This window comes from Phoxinus phoxinus (genome assembly GCF_949152265.1).
Source record: "Phoxinus phoxinus genome assembly, chromosome: 17".
NCBI lineage: Eukaryota > Metazoa > Chordata > Actinopteri > Cypriniformes > Leuciscidae > Phoxinus > Phoxinus phoxinus.
Genome location: NC_136892.1, coordinates 32,257,471 through 32,266,515, shown reverse-complemented (window position 1 = coordinate 32,266,515; position 9,045 = coordinate 32,257,471). Strand labels below are relative to the sequence as shown.

The 9,045-nt window shown below is 38.6% G+C and overlaps 1 long non-coding RNA gene across 1 annotated transcript; it reads left to right on the top strand.

Annotated features, from left to right (window-relative positions):
* The first annotated feature begins 524 nt into the window (after positions 1-524).
* On the top strand, positions 525-3,756 carry LOC306984804. Its single transcript, XR_013794632.1, has 5 exons — positions 525-555; positions 1,399-1,563; positions 1,857-1,952; positions 3,301-3,435; positions 3,530-3,756. It is a non-coding gene; the product is annotated as an uncharacterized lncRNA (long non-coding RNA).
* Positions 3,757-9,045: the final 5,289 nt, after the last annotated feature.

The window sequence follows — 9,045 nt, the reverse complement described above, 5'->3', positions numbered from 1 at the left end:
AGTGTTACCAAAACTTTCCTCAGTTGTGTTAAGTAAGGGTAATGAATAGATTTGTAGTTTGAAACGAACTCTGTGATTCAGTCTCTCGAGTTTGAAGCGGGACAGATGCGCATGTTGACAGTGTGACACACGTGACGGATGTGTGTGTGAGTCTGTCACCTCATCATCGTTTGTCATGAGTGTTTCCTCTCCTCCTGTCGGTCCCCGAGTCCCAGCGCTGCGGTGGAGCAGAGGAACCAACCGCGTGTCCCTTCCGGGCCCCTGTAGCCGTCTCCCTCTCTCTCTCTCTCTCTCCCTCTCTCAGTCTCTCTCTCTCAGTCTCCGGTAACTTCCAGTAAAGCCATCAGAAGGTGCCTGTGACGTGGTTCAAGATGGCGGCTCGGTTGGCATTGGTTGGCACAGAGAGGCAGCCTGGCATCACTGCGGGCCATGACAATCAGCTCCAGGCACTGACAAGCCTGTTGCTTAGCAACCCCATTGAACTTTGGCCTGCTTTACTGTGTTTCCAACGAGAGAGAGAGAGAGAGAGAGAGACCATCATTTGGGACATAGCGGGTTTGTGTATTATGATCATAGTGTTTATAACACTGAAGCTCTTCTGGGATATTTAACACTACAATTTTCCTTTTTGTAATCCAATATATCATATATATTTGACTTTTAAAAACTTTTTTTTTTTTACCCCTTAAAAATGTGGCCTTTACCCTGTTATCAGACACTGATGCCATGGTACATTAATATGTGACAGGTTTTGATAAGGTGCTTCAAAGAATACCATGGTGTTCCCATCATGATAGTGAACTAAAGCATGATGATAACTTGGTGCCTCCCTCATACAACTTCAACTCAACCTTTTTTAACAGTTTTAAAATATTATTTCACTTTTAAAGACGTATTTTGATGTTTTACCCCTAAGAAAATTACTGCGTGAAAGCAAATGCAAAAGCGAAATAATATTTCACTGTTTTATAAGGAGATTTTAAGAAATATATTTAAAAAAAATTTTTTTTTACATTTTTTTATATATATATTTTACTTTATTTGTTTTATTATTATTTTGTCTATTTTTATTTCCAGTGGAATTATTTATTTGAATCTTTTCTTTTTCTTTTGTTATTAACATTATTTTATTTATTATTTTATTTTAATGTATTTTACTTTATCTTTACAGTTACTGTTTCATTTATTTTATATAGAATTTTTTATTATTTTATACTTTTGTTAAATGTTTTTTTCATATTTCCAGTTAATTTATGTATTTTCATATTTTAATTGATTTCCTTTTAATGTATTTTACTTTTGTATTTATTTTGTATTTTATATATTATTATTTTATACTTTTTTATATATGTATTTCCAGTCAATTAATTTGATTTGATTATTTGATTAGATTCCCAGTAGTCTGAATGGGAATAGTGTGTTCTGGTCCAGATCAAACACACTCCTGAATCTCTGGCCGTCTGTTCCCCGAGCCGTCGGTTGTGGAGAAACCAGCCGATCCAAACCTCTATTTATACACCCCAGATCTCGCTCTCGTTGGTTACGAGCGCTCGCACTCGTTCGGTAAGTCTGTCTCGCTCGATCTGTCCAAGCACATGTCCAGGAATCCCATTTCTTTGTCTGTATTTTAACACCAGAGAATTGAAACATGCACATGATGCTTTCAATTAACCTTTTGGATTATTAGTTCAAAACCAACATCCTCTTTTGATTAGAGCTATTTTAGAGCTGTGTGTGTGTGTGTGTGTGCGTGTGTGTGTGTGTGTGTGTGTGTGTGTGTGTGTGTGTGTGTGTTTGAAGAGAACAGGCTAATGGTTTTAATAACATTTACGAGAGCTTTGGTATTTCCCCTACAGCTGCATTCATTCCCTGCAAAGTGCCAAACGCGTTCTGGACGTGAAGAGAGAAAAAAAGTGGCTTTAAACAAAACAGATGTGTCTCTACTACAGCAGGTTACAGTGTGTGTGTGTGTGTGTGTGTGTGTGTGTGTGTGTAGTAAACCAGTGCAAGAAAGAGGGAATCTGACTCCCTGCAGCTGCTCCAGTGCAGATCAATGGAAGCTTTTTCTCAGAATCTAAACTGCAACTGTGAGAAAAAAAGTCAGAATGTATACAAATAAAAAAGGTAAAAACTTCATCTTACAATTGTGACTTTTTTCCTCATAATTCTGAGGGGGGGAAACCCAGAAGTGTGAGATGTAAGCTTGCAATTATGAGTTTTTTACTTGAAAAAACTCATTACTTGATTATGAGAAAAAAGTCAGAATTGTAAGAATATACATTTAATTAATTATTAAAAATAATTAAAATTGAATTAATAATATATATAAAAAAAAATTTGTTGCAAACTTCATCTTACAATTGTGACTTTTTTCTCATAATTCTAGGGGGGGGGGATCAGAAGTGTGAGATGTTTATACATCATATAAACTCAATTACGAGTTTATTACTTGCAACCGCGAGATATAAACTCGTAACTGTGAGATAAAAAGTCAGACTTGTGAGATTAACAGTACAAATTAAAAGGTAATCGCAAACTTACATTTGTGTGAGCAGAGTGTGATGGAATCTTGCAATTACAGGTTTTTTACTTGCAACCGCGAGATATAAACTCGCAAATATTAAAAAAAAAAGTCAGAATTGTAAGAATAGCAGTACAAAAAAAAAAGTTTACTGCAAACTTAATCTTACAATTGTGATTTTTTTCTCATAATTCTAGGGGGGGGGAATCAGAAGTGTGAGATGTTTATACATCATATAAACTCAATTACGAGTTTATTACTTGCAACCGCGAGATATAAACTCTCAACTGTAAGAAAAAAAGTCAGAATTTACACAAATAAAAAAGGTAATAACTTCATCTTACAATTCTCTAAATTCTCATAATTCTGAGGGGGGGAAAAACCCAGAAGTGTGAGATGTAAGCTTGCAACTACGAGTTTATTACGTGAAATTGCAATATAAACTCACAACTGTGAGAAACAAAGTCAGAATTGTAAGAATAGCAGTGCAAAAAATGTTTATACATCATATAAACTCAATTACGAGTTAATAACGAGTTTATTACTTGCAACCGCGAGATATAAACTCGCAACTGTGAGAAAAAAAGTCAGAATTGTGAGATTAACAGTACAAATTAAAAACTTCATCTTACATTTGTGTGAGAAAAGTGTGAGATGGAATCTTGCAATTACAGGTTTTTTACTTGCAATTGTGAGATATAAACTCGCAAATATGAAAATAAAAGTCATAATTGTGAGTTAAAAGTTGTAATTACTTTTTTTTTCAGTTTTTTCCTTAGTTTTTGTTCTGTGGCGGAAACGAGCTCGATCCGCATAGATCTGAGAGACAGTCGCACCTGTGTTGCCACGGTGATGATTGACAGCTCGCAGGATGACACTGACAGAGACATAAGGACATGCGTGTAGAGAGAGAGGTATTGGTGCCACACACACTCAAACTTCAGCGTTTGATCTCTGTGCCATCGTGAAAACCTGCAGGGATTTAAAGAGAGTTTTATTCCTGAACAGACCTGGGAATCATGGAAGGAAACTGACTCATTTGGTTTGATGTCTTGAGCAGTGAATCATGGGTACTGGAACTGAGCAGCTGGGGGTCTCGTGGAAACAGTCGTGCTTTTGATCTGCATTATTCTCCAAAAACATTATTACCAAAAGCTTTTCATGTTGAAAGCTCAAAGCACGAGTAATGTTACCGAAAACACTGATATTTATTCATTGCATATGACAAACAAGCAAAGAAAACATATGCTAAGATATTGTTACAAATTAAAATGTTTTTATTTAAGTGCGTTGGCATTTTATTCGGAAATTAAACTGCACTTTTGGAAGTGTAATTTCATTGAATAACATTTAAACGTTTCTTTTTATTTTGTTATGTTGAATTGACAATGCCTTGTCTGAGAGTTTGAAAAGTTTATTAAGCTTCCTAGCATATTTTATCATGCTGTTGAGCATGTTTTAGCACATTGCTAGCTTGAATTAGCACATTGCTAGCATGATTTAGCGTGCTGCTATCATGAATTGGCACATTGGTAGCATGATTTAACACACTGCTGGTATGTTTTAACACATTGCTAGCATGAATTAGCTTGCTGTTAGCATGTTAGCACATTGTTTTGGCTTTTAGTATGAATATGTTAGCCTTACTGTTATCTATAAGCTAGTCCTTCCAGATAAATGCTGAGGTTTTTTTTGTGATTGTTGCGGGCAAAAATCCTTGATTATGCGGCACGTTTTCTTAAAAAATGCGATGGAATATGTGGGATATTTATGCAATTTGCGGGAACTTGCAAAAACTGCGGTAAAAAAAAAAAAAAAAAAAGTGATTCCCCCCAACACCCTGTTCTCACTAGGCTACTACCTTAATGTAAAGAGTAATTTCTTATTACTTCCTATGATAAGCAAGCATACTACCTCACATAAAGTGCTGGGAATAAGTTCTCATCTTGTTTTATTTCAGACCTTAATAAACACATGTCTCAAACTTACAAAACACTGATGAGTCAAACAAGTTCTGTAGCTTTACAAAAGGAATATGCTACAACTTTTGTAAAAATTACTAAATAAAATATAAAAAAATTAAATGTGTGCTTCCTGTTTTACAGAGGTAGCTCTACAAAACACACATCTTCTGTTAAAATAAGTGCTTCCAATGCACAAAGTGCAATCTGTCATGTAACACACCGGGAAACTGCTTTGCGCGGTCTTTTGCGCTTGTTTTTGTTGGCAAATGAGACTGATTTGCGGGTTTCATCGCGGGGTTTGCAGCTTTCCGATTATGTTCACGTCGCGTAATTGCGTCACTTCATAACGTTCCCATGGCAACAGGGGAAAATGGCTGCTATTGTGTGAAGTAAACGCAACATTTTTCAACTTTCTGCTAAGATATATGTGACTTTTTTTGCAACGAAAATGCGGGGATTATGAAATCATGCAAGCCCCGCATATTTTGCGCGCGGAAATCGGCAATTTATGCGGTGAAAGTGCGGCGTATTTGAAAAAATGCGGCCCCCGCATAAATATGCGGACTTTGGCTGATTACGCATTGAATTATGCGATCGCATAATCACGTTTTTCTGGAGGGACTGATAAGCTACTGTGCTCTAAAACAATGACAAAATTCGCGTTTAGAAGACCAAACCCAACATTGAAAATTAAAATCAGGTTGATGTCAGAATCCAATGTTAGATTGACGTTAATCTCCAACGTTGGACAGGCGTTGTATTGTGGTTGAAAATCAGGTTGACGTCAGAAACCAACATCAGTCGAGTTCTGATGTCAACCCATAGACAGTATATAAGATGGACACAGCGACCCCATAGATTTCAACGGAGAAAAGTGAAGCCCATTTGAAGCACTCACTTCCTGATCGCCAGGCGAACTGCGCAGGCTCAAACTGAGCTTGGTGACGTAGATGTGACGTGGGTCTTCTAGTCGCTGTGCCGAAGAAATCTGAATCATTCCCTTCCGAATCTCGCAGAGACGGGGAGCGTGATTATTAGTTGTCAATGAGCTAGCAGCATGAGCAACTTTATGAATCTCTATGGGCTTCTCCCTTCACTTAATGCCTCCACGTCCCCCCGATTGCTTGCGAGCTTCTCCGCCGGTCTATACGGTAATTTCTCTACAGTGCGACAGAGAGTCGCGTGGGTATGACGCAATCGTTAGCCTATTTTTTACAAAAACGGCTTCTACGAAGTCATAACGTAAGATACAAAGTAATGGAGCCTTTTATACATTGTCGTGTTTCTTTAGAAATAAATAATGGACAAATGGAGTCTTTGGACGCTTCAGATGTAAAGTTATTCGCTGTCAAAGTGACGCAAAAATGAATGGGAGTCAATGGGATGCTAACAGCCGGTGAAGTTCTGCTACAATGGCGGCTCCCGCGGAGGCTTCAGTTTCCGGCGGATGGATTACCCGCTTGTGTCAACCAGACTTTACGTAATTGTGTATTACGTGACGTCACGAACGCGCATCACAGAACAGAGCAAGGCGAGCGTTTGTGCTTATAAAACGTACACTTTTTTAATTTATTTTTGAAATGAACCGTTTGGGGCCCATTGACGTCCATTATATGGAGAAATGTTTTCATCAAAAACCTTACCATTTCTTTTCGACTGAAGAAAGAAAGACATGGACATCTTGGATGACATCGGGGTGAGTAAATTATTAGCAAAAGTTTAAAAAAAAGTGAACTAATCCTTTAAGTCCGATCTCTCTCAGTTGAATAACCTTAAATATGATTTCTGTAGGTTGCTTTTGACAAGCCAACATATTGATGTTGCATCTTTGCAATTGCTGTGCATCAAAAATAAATACGACATGCGTTAGCCAGATTCTTGCATTTCATAAATGCTGTGTTTTTTCTAAAGGGCCCCACTGTCACTGCGCCCCCTAAATATTTGGACATGCCATTTGATTAACTGTCGCTGTTTTCACAGTCAGAGTCTTTCTCTTTTTTTCCCAGTGACCTTCCAGCTTCAGTTTTGCTCTTGCTGTTTTCCCTCCACAAAGCCAAACAATCAGCTCCGCTCAGGATCCGCAGACGGACCGTCTAAACGCGAAGCCGAGTGCAAGTCATTAGCGTCCCGCTGGGCTCCGCGCAGGTCTTGAACTGACACCAAACGTCCCGACAGACCCGCGAAACCGCTCAGTCTTTCCCAGACTGCAGCAAATTCTCAAGGTGATTTTTCTGTCGGCTAGCTTGGTTTAGTGAAGAGTTTGTGCCTCCTGTTGAGTCATTAATAGATTAGCATTCATTCTGGAAACAATGAGGCACAGAATCATAGCGGTGTAGAAACTAGAGTCCTATGTTTTTAAAGAAAATATGAGTGGTTGTTCCAGATGCAAAACTCTTTGCCACAGTGCTAGGATATTGTGGTTGCCAGGACAGGGTTACTAAAACCATAAAACTTTTCTCCTTGTATAGAATCTTTGTGGCATAAAGTTCTTTAATATTCAGTCAAGAACCCTAGAGTTCTATATAGAACCCCATTGAACCTGTTTGGCATAAAGATTCTTTAAAATTGAGTCAAGAACCCCTTGTGGGATCAATAAAGTTGTTTGAACTTGAGAACCCTAGAGTTGTATATAGAACTCCATTGAACCGGTTTAACATAAAGGTTCTTTAAAATTGAGTCAAGAACCCTAGAGTTCTATATAGAACGTCACTGAACTTTTCTGGCATAAAGGTTCTTTAGAGTTGAGTCAAGAACCCTAGAGTTCTATATAGAGCTCCTTTGAACCGGTTTAACATAAAGGTTCTTTAAAATTGAGTCAAGAACCCCATTGAACCTTTTCGGCATAAAAGTTCTTTAAAATTGAGTCAAGAACCCCATTGAACCTTTTCGGCATAAGTTCTTTAAAATTGAGTCAAGAACCCTAGAGTTCTATGTAGAACGTCACTGAACTTTTCTGGCATAAAGGTTCTTTAAAATTGAGTCAAGAACCCTAGAGTTCTATATGGAACCCCATTGAACTTTTCTGGCATAAAGGTTCTTTAAAATTGAGTCAAGAACCCTAGAGTTCTATATGGAACCCCATTGAACTTTTTTGGCATAAAGGTTCTTTAAAATTGAGTCAAGAACCCCTTGTGGGATCAATAAAGTTGTTTGAACTTGAGAACCCTAGAGTTGTATATAGAACTCTATTGAACCGGTTTAACATAAAGGTTCTTTAAAATTGAGTCAAGAACCCTAGAGTTCTATATAGAACCCCATTAAATCTTGTTTTCTCAGAGTGTAATGCCATGACTTTACTGTAGTTGTGTGTCCTCTCTCTCTGTCTGTCATTCTCTCACACCTGCATTAGTGCCACTGCTCAGTAAAACACATTCCCAGTTTCATGTGGCATTTTTCCACAGATGTGACGGCCCTAAGAGGAAGTAATTGCATGTGTGTGTGTGTGTGTGTGTGTGTGTGCTGCACATTCCTGCACCTGTGTGCTGGTGTGTGTGTGTATGTGTGTGTGTTTATTGGAAAGGCGGTAGAGATATAATTGGAAGTGTTGGGCTCTCTGGCGGTTCCCTGCGGCTCAAACCCTTGGCGGGGGAAGAAACGGGGCCGTGGACAGATCAGGGGCTTTAGGGTTTCGCAAAGGGGGGGTTAGAGGGGCAGAAATTGGTCCCAGCTGTCAAGCCAAAGCTCAAGGAACTGCCCGACAAACACTGTCACGTATTCAACTGCGGCGCACAGGTACAGTTGTCAGGTGGTTTTCAGTGTTAGAGTAAATATTACGATCTCACACTGTTGAACATATCCTGTTAAATGTATGGTAAAAAAAAAAAAAAAACTTGCCAGATGTTGTTGCACAGAAAAAAAAAAAAAATGCTATTTTGGTGCCTATATATTTAGCAATTTGGTTATATAACTGCATAGAAAAAAAAAAACTGCACTGTATTCCTTCAAGAGGTCACATTATGCCCTTTTTGAGTCTTGATGTGTTTAGTCTCCACTAGAACAGGTTTTTCTGCTTGAATGTTGATTATTTTTCTCATATTCTCCATTGTTGCGGCTCCTCTCTTCCCAGTCTGTCAGTAACGCTCTGTTTACTTCCTGTCTCGATGAAGCCCCGCCTTCTGAAAAGCACACTGTGCTCTGATTGGTCGGCGGGAGCAGTGTGCTGTGATTGGTCGAGCGCTTCGAGTGTGTTTGGGAAATGTCCCGCCCCTTACCATAACCACCAGTTTAACACACTACTAACTAACTCAACCAGGCCCCGCCCCTTTATTCTGCGCATTAATTATTATAATGAGGAATATTGTGACGTGTTCGTTCCCGGAAGAAACTCGAGACTATAATGGAGGCGTTTCAGGAGTTCAGAAACACTGACTATGACTTTGTGCTTTGGACTACATCATAATTATTAATATTGATTAACAAGTGATTGTCAAATAGATGACCTCAAGAAATATGACATAATTTCCTCAGCTGTATGTGTGTGTGAGGCACAGTGGAGCCCCGTGTCCATGGGATTATTGTCATTATTATGATTATTATAGGCTTTGGACATGCCAGAGCAGT